This window comes from Bufo bufo, chromosome 6 (assembly GCF_905171765.1).
Source record: "Bufo bufo chromosome 6, aBufBuf1.1, whole genome shotgun sequence".
Classification (NCBI taxonomy): Eukaryota; Metazoa; Chordata; class Amphibia; order Anura; family Bufonidae; genus Bufo; species Bufo bufo.
The window spans coordinates 410,306,832-410,314,754 of record NC_053394.1 but is presented as its reverse complement, the minus strand read 5'-3'; the positions used below and the strand labels follow the sequence as shown (position 1 = coordinate 410,314,754).

At 56.5% G+C, this 7,923-nt stretch overlaps 1 long non-coding RNA gene across 1 annotated transcript in view; it reads left to right on the top strand.

Annotated features, from left to right (window-relative positions):
* The first annotated feature begins 205 nt into the window (after positions 1-205).
* Positions 206-7,923, top strand: part of LOC121004602 — a 110,525-nt gene continuing 102,807 nt past the window's right edge. The window contains exon 1 of the long non-coding RNA XR_005779790.1: positions 206-275. This is a non-coding gene — a long non-coding RNA (uncharacterized LOC121004602). The remainder of the gene's footprint in view (positions 276-7,923) is intronic.

The following is a 7,923-nucleotide window of genomic DNA, read 5'->3' as shown; positions in this document are numbered from 1 at the left end:
ACGTACCTTCTACTTCTCTCTATAGCGCTGCCAGTTTGACGTCTGGTACTCCTATTCCTCCTGCCCAGGCCAGCCAGCATCTTTCATCTTCCACCCACAACGATCATGGAACTGTTTGCCAGCTCAGCAGTGATTGGGAGGATGTAGCTTCAGAAACCGTGGGCCTAGTGGAGGAGGATGAGGCTTCAATAACCCTGAGCCTAGTGGAGGACAAGGATGCTTCAGTAACCTTGAGCCCGGTGGTGGAGGTTTCTTCAGGAACCGTGAGCCCAGTGGTGATGGAGGTTTCTTCAGGAACCGTGAGCCCAGTGGAGGAGTGTGCCTCAGTAACCCTGAGCCTAGTGGAGGTGGATCTGGCCCCTTCAGGTGTGGAGGGGGATGTGACCCCTTCAGGATCCATGGGCCTATTATCTGCAACCGAGTCTCCAGATGATAGCGATGATAATTTCTTTCAATGCACTCCCAGGTGGGTACACGACCCTCGGTGATGAACCTTGACTTTCATGGTTCCACCGTGACTGTTTCCTTTTTCTCATCATCCTTTTCCCCTGCCTCTAGGACTTTGAAAACCACAGGGAAAGGTGCTGCACGGAAGAGGATGCAGGACGCTGGGCTGTACAACCGTCATCCCTCTGGGGATCCTCTGTTGAAACCTTACGCCAATTACCTGCGGTCTACGCTGGGCCTGAGCAATTACAGCAGGAGGTGGATGCGGTTGCCCGGTTCCTATACTTTATGAACCCACAACGTGCCTGCCTAGACTTTGTCAGCGACATTGAGAAGGTTCGTTCTTACTTTGACAAGCTCTTAGAAGCCAAGCTCTCTCACCAGACTAGGCTCAACTGCATCCAGCATATCCGGCGGTTCGTAAAGTACAATATGCGCTCCACCAACCTTTCCATCAGGCAGCCTGACCTGTACAAGAAGTGCAAGTTCTTCATCACGGTCACCGAGGACATCCAAAAGATCCTGTCCAAGGGGCTCTCAAGAGACAGGGTCGACAAGAGGTGAATGTGGAGCCAGATGTAGGGCTGGGATAGTGGAGTCATTTGTTGGTCTTCCCCCACTCCCTGTTGGTGAGTACCTAACTTCTCTGGTCTTCTTTCTCCCCTTGTCTTAGGTACGCGGCCTTGAGCCAAAAATCACCCAGCCCGTCCGATTGCCGAGCAGTCCTCATGGATGCCAAGAGCATGTTCTTGAAGTGCATAGCCCAAGCCTGGGCGAATTGCGCTACTTCCTATCAGCAAACTGAAATTATCCTCTACCTAGAGTGCCTTCTTGTCTTGAAGCATCTTCAGCCACCGGGGGTAGTCCAAAACATGACTAAGCCGCTTTTCTGGTTCAGTATGTTGGGTTCTTTTTCACCATTCGTCGCTCCTCATGTCTTCTCCTTGCAGGTGGGAGAGTGGGATGAGAGGATTCACCATGAGTACGAAGGTGAAAAACTATGTGTGATCGGTGTAAGAACCCACAAGACCTCTACTCAACAAGTTGCTGCTTTCGCGCTGGATAATGATGAAGAGTCGGTGAGTGTGAGCAGAGATGCCCCTTTGCTGGTCCCCGGGTGTTATTCAGCTCCCACCCTCTTCCATTTAAACATTTTGTACCCTTGTTCTCTCCTCAGTGGTTTCAGGCCTACTATGAAAAAGTCCGGCCATTGCTAACCAGAAGTGACATAGACGATCCAAAGGATAAATTCTTCCTCTCTTCAGTGGGAACTGAGCGACATACTGTTTCACGAGACATCAAGAGCTACCAATCAAAGTGAGTAGTGCCCAAGCAGTCATCCCTGCTCTCTGTCTCTTTGTTGCCCGGATCTTCAGCTTATTCTCCCCTTCGTTCCCAGGTATAACCTCCCCGATATCTCCAGTCAGGTGGTCAGGAAGGTCTGTGAAACTGGGACGCTTGCAAGGTACACTGATCCTGAAAAGTCTCTGTTTGCAAAGTACTTGGCACACACAAACTCCACGGCGGACAGGCACTACCGAGAGAAAGTGCTGGATGACATCTGTCATGGTTACAATCCGGTGAAGAGATCTTGTAGTAGTGATGAGGGCCGGACCCCATCTGCCGCTGCCCCCAAGGAGGAAATCAACATGGTGGAGAGGGAGATGGAATGTCTGCCCAACACTTCAAGTTGCAGTGATTAATATGTATGTGTAAATGAAATAAACTATTTTTCTATCTCAAATGAAGTTGGCTCAGGTCATCAGTTCCAGAGGCTGGGCATGATGATAGGCCTCTCCTGGTTCACAGAGGTGGTGTATCATGGCATGGGAGTCAAGTCTCGCACACCCCTTGGAAGAAGGGAGATAGGCCCCGGGGGCGAACTGGGTGGTCGCAGACCACCAGCAGTTCCAGGGGCCTGGGTAGGAGTCCCCCACTCCTCCTCCTGCTTTCTCCACCCTCGGATCTTCTTGTCTGTGCGAACCTCCTCCACCCTAGATCGATTTGGCATGTCGCGACCCGGCGGGTAGGGACCCTCGCTCGGCCGGACTTTGGAGTCCGTGCCGGCATATGCGAGTGCGTCCCCTCTCCCTTCAGAGGCCCCGGGAGGCGAACTGGGTGGGCGCATCCCACTGACAGTTCCAGGGGCCTGGGCAGGAGTCCCACACTCCTCCCGCCGGCAAGAGAAGGTATCATTTGATGGTTTGAGCGAGAGAACCAGCTATGAGAGTGAACCTGGCTGTCTCACCCCAGCAGCAGTTCCAGGGGCTGGGCAGGACGGCTTGCCACATGCCGGTCTCAGGGTGATGTGACACGAAAGGGGAGGGTCCTTTCCAACACCTCCCGGAAGAAGGTAGAGAGGCCCTGGGAGGCGAACTGGGTGGGCGCATCCCACTGACAGTTCCAGGGGCCTGGGCAGGAGTCCCACACTCCTCCTGCCGGCAAGAAAAGGTATCATTTGATGGTTTGAGCGAGAGAACCAGCTATGAGAGTGAACCTGGCTGTCTCACCCCAGCAGCAGTTCCAGGGGCTGGGCAGGAGGGCTTGCCACATGCCGGTCTCAGGGTGATGTGACACGAAAGGGGGGGGTCCTTTCCAACACCTCCCGGAAGAAGGTAGAGAGGCCCTGGGAGGCGAACTGGGCGGGCGCATCCCACTGACAGTTCCAGGGGGCTGGGCAGGAGTCCCACACTCCTCCCACCGGCAAGAGAAGGTATCATTTGATGGTTTGAGCGAGAGAACCGCGAATGAGATTGAACCTGGCCGTCGCACCCCAGGATCAGTTCCAGGAGCCTGGGCAGGAGTCCCCCACTCCTCCCACTGCTTTTTCCACCCTCGATCGATTTGGCTTGTCATGACCCGACGGGTAGGGACCCTCGCTCGGCCGGACTTTGGAGTCTGTGCCGGCATATGGCTAGCGTGTCCCCTCTCCCTTCTAGCCCGGGTTCGACACTGTGTGTTGCGGCGCTCGTGGCGGTCCCCTCATCCATGCAACCCCCTACCCAGCTCCTGCTGGTGGTGGGTGCTTGGGGGGATCCTCTCTGGCTGTCCTGTTGAGCTCACTCCGAACGGGCAGAAAAAGGTGTCTGAAGTCGTGCGGTCTCACCACGGGACCTCCTGGGTTGCATGCCCTCCGCTGATCCCCAGTCACCCGATTTATTTTGGGCCTAAGGGATGTGTGGGGTGTCTGCCCTCTGCCTCTCCCCAGTAACCTGAGTTGTTCCATCCCTGTGGTGTGCCCTGTGTGGCGGCACATCTTCTCTGCGGTCGATACCCGAACATCCGAACGGGCAGAAAAATGTGTTTGAAACCGTGCGGTCTCACCACGGGAGGGCCTTCTGGGCCTAAGGGATGCGTTGGTTGTATGCCCTCCACCGCTGCCCAGTCACCCGATTTGCCTCGGGCCTAAGGGATGCGTGGGGTGTCTGCCCTCTGTCACTCGCCAGTAACCTGGTTTGTTCCGTCTCTGCGGCGTTCCCCGTGCGGCGGAGGCATATTTTCTGTGCAGTCGACAACCGGACACCCGGGCTGGCAGAAAAATGTGTCTGACGTTGCGTGGTCTCACCATGGGAGGACCTTCCGGGGCCTAAGGGAATGTGTTGGTTGTATGCCCTTTTGCTGCTCCCCAGTCACCCGATTTGTTTTGGGCCTACGGGATGCGTGGGGTGTCTTGCGGCTGACACTCCCCAGTAACCTCGGATTTTCCATTCCTGTCGTGTTCTGTGTGGCGGTGGCACATTTACTGTGCAGTTGACAGCCGGACACCCGAGCGGGCAGAATAATGTGTCTGAAGTTGTGTGGTCTCACCATGGGAGGACCTTCCAGGGCCTAAGGGAATGTGTTGGTTGTATGCCCTTCCGCTGCTCCCCAGTCACTCGATTTGTTTTGGGCCTACGGGATGGGTGGGGTGTCTTGCGGCTGACACTCCCCAGTAACCTCGGTTTTTCCATTCCTGTTGTGTTCTCTGTGTGGCTGCGGCACATTATCTCTGCGGTCGACATCCGTAAACCCGGGCTTCCAGAAAAAATGTTTCTAAAGTCGTGTGGTCTCACCATGGGAGGACCTTCAAGGGCCTAAGGGATTGCGTGGGTTGTATGCTCTCCGCTGCTCCCCAGTCACCCGAGTTGTTTTGGGCCTAAGGGATGCGTGGGGTGTCTGCCCTCCGACACTCTCCAGTAACCTGAGTCGATCCATGTCCACGGTGTTTCCCGTGTGGCGACAGAACATTTTCTCTGCTGTCGGGTTCCTCGCCGGCTGCCTGGTGCAGTCGTGCGATCCACTTTTTGGCGACCCACGGCAGCGTGACCTGTGCCTTCCGAGCGACCTCCCCTGCGGGGGCTGGCTGCCGGGTTGTGGGATAATCCATGCCGCATATAGCCCTGCGTTTTGCCAGAGAATAGAGACTACAGGGTTGAAGCGGATAGACAAGGAGCCCGAGAGGCTGGCGACCCGTCCCCGGGCCTCGGCCCTGGGGGCTTCTTCTCCTCATCCTCCGGATACACCTCCTTCCCTCTCACCCCCACCGCCCTCGTCTGCTCCTCTTCCTCCCCCTCCTAGCCGCTGAGAGCAGAGGGCCGCGCTCGGTTGCGCGCGCGCCCCTTCAGGGGCGTTCGGTCAGACTCCGGATCTTTCCGTCCGCCTCCTCCTCCCTCTCCGCACTGGGGGGGCAGGTTTCTCCGGGAAACCGCCTTCCTCGCTCCGTCGCCTACCTGGTTGATCCTGCCAGTAGCATATGCTTGTCTCAAAGATTAAGCCATGCACGTGTAAGTATGCACGGCCGGTACAGTGAAACTGCGAATGGCTCATTAAATCAGTTATGGTTCCTTTGATCGCTCCAACCGTTACTTGGATAACTGTGGTAATTCTAGAGCTAATACATGCCGACGAGCGCTGACCCCCAGGGATGCGTGCATTTATCAGACCAAAACCAATCCGGGGGCCCGGGCGCGGCGGGGCCCGCGGGAGGGGGTGGTCTCGGCCTCCCCGGCCGCTTTGGTGACTCTAGATAACCTCGGGCCGATTGCACGTCCCCGTGACGGCGACGATCCATTCGGATGTCTGCCCTAACAACTTTCGATGGTACTTTTTGCGCCTACCATGGTGACCACGGGTAACGGGGAATAAGGGTTTGATTCCGGAGAGGGAGCCTGAGAAACGGCTACCACATACAAGGAAGGCAGCAGGCGCGCAAATTACCCACTCCCGACTCGGGGAGGTAGTGACGAAAAATAACAATACAGGACTCTTTCGACGCCCTGTAATTGGAATGAGTACACTTTAAATCCTTTAACGAGGATCTATTGGAGGGCAAGTCTGGTGCCAGCAGCCACAGTGAGAGGAGGTGTGTCTGCTGAGCTCCTGAAACTTCCAGTGCAGGCCTCTCTGGGAAGTTTCCTAACATCTGCTCCCCAGGAGGAGTTCCAGACTTGTGGGGAGTTTTTTCCACCTCTCCCCAGCCCAGGCCCTGCCTCTCCCTAGGGAGCTGGTAGGGACCTGGGCCATGAGCTCACGCTCAGGCAAGGCCCAGGATCCTGCTTCCCGGGGTAGGCCGGCGGGGAGTAGGGGAGGTGAACTACAGGCCTCAGCATCATCATCAGCCTCCCTCTGGCCTGGAAGATCTGGCAGGTATGAAGTCTGTGGAGCCCCTGCAACCCCAGGGAGTGAAAAGAGCTCCACAGAAGCCATGTCCATCTGCGGCAAGAGAGGGGTGAGTGCTCCTGGAGGGAAGCCAGGGCCAGCGGTCGCTGGGTGGGGCGAGATGAAGCCCGGTGAGCCAGCTACTACCTTTGGCTCCCGCATCCTGGCATACCTCAGGGAGTACGAGGACCTTGGTAAGACCTTGAAAGGGCTCCGAGAGGAGCTGAAGGTGGAGAGGTTAAAGGCGGACAGAGCCTCTAGAAGCCGTCGCCCGGAGATCTCCGCCAGAATTAAAAAACTCAAGGCGGCGGTAACCAAGCTGGAAGAGAGGAGGGCTTGCATCCTTTCAAACGGCGGGCTTTTCCAGGAAAAACTCCTGAATGAGGCGCGGTTTGCAGAGATGGCGGGTGGCAAAAATACAGAGATGGAAATATCGGATGCCAGGAGGACCTCGTCTGTCGGGTCTTCGTTGCTGCCGGAGCAAGTCAGCCTGCCCCCCACTAGCTCAGATGATGAGGACACCGACGGTGAGAGCAGTGGTGTGGGGGTGCAGCTGATGGAGCAGATTAGAATGCTGGAGTCCCCAAGGGTGCACATGGAAAACATGGTCTTTGGGGACGAATTGTTGACAGACGAGGCTGGTCCCAAGAGGGGAAGGACAAAGGAAAAGAAGAAGAAAGACAGTGTGGGTGAGACCAAAATGATTTTCGTTCCTTACCAAATGCGCTCTGGGCCGGCTGCAAAGTCGGCTCAGGGCGCAGACCCCGTCAACCTCCCAGTCCCGGTCTCTGAAGTGGGATCGGGACGTAGAGGCGGGAAGAGCAAAAGACTTAAGATGGCGCCGGACGCTATCCTCGCTGGTAGCGAGGGTGACGTGGAAGAGAAGATAGCATCGAGAGAGGGGGGGGGAGGAGGGAGCGCTCCGGTGCTGCTGGAGCCGGGGGTGGACCGGAGGGCGTGGCCAAAGGTGCCTCCGGAAGTATGTGTGCGATAGAGAAGATCGTCGCGAAATCCTGTGCTCCAGAGATTGGAGGACTTACTGAGGGCAGCCCTCATGAGGCTGAATTGGTAGAGGAGGCTATTGATGTTATGAATAGTCTCCCGGGTGCCGCCGGTCTTGTGGCCCCGCCCACTGGAGTAACTGTATCTGTGGCCGGTAGCGGCGCTGCAGGGGAAGTGAGTGGGGGGGCGGACCCGGGAGATAGTGTCAATATGATCGGGACTGCTGGGGACAGTGGTGCTGCAAAGCAGCAGCCCTCAGAGGAAAAGAAAATTAAAAAAGGATATGTTTCCCCTGGCGGGGTAGACAGGTATGTGGCCACGGGGTACCTTTCCTCTGTCTCTACCCTCTCTTCCGGCGATTAATTAAGCGTCGGGGGCTGGGGGCCTCAGGTCTTGGGGGCTACAGGTAGTCAGGGGGAAGGCATGAAGAATAAGGAAGGTATCGCTGTTAATGATGTTATTGTTAATGATGTTAATGATGTTACTGTAAATTATGTCACTGTTAGTGATGTCACTGTTAATGATGTCACTGTTAGTGATAATGTTAATATAATGAGTTCTAAGGTCCCAACTGGCCCAGCGGTGTGCGTGGAGGGACCCCCAGATTTGGTGGTGTTGGAGTCCTCAGTTGCGCCCTCTGCTGTGCCAGCGGTCGGGGGGGCTGTGGGGGTGGTGGCTGGCAGAGCGCCGGTAGCTGGAAAAGTTGCTGGTGCGCTGGTCAGTGCCCTCGCGGTCCCTGGGTCATGTGAGGTCAGGGACCTTGTTGGGACTGAGGCGTCGGGCCGGGGCGGGTACGGGGGTTAGACCAGCCGCTGGGAAAGTGGCTGGCCCCCCTCG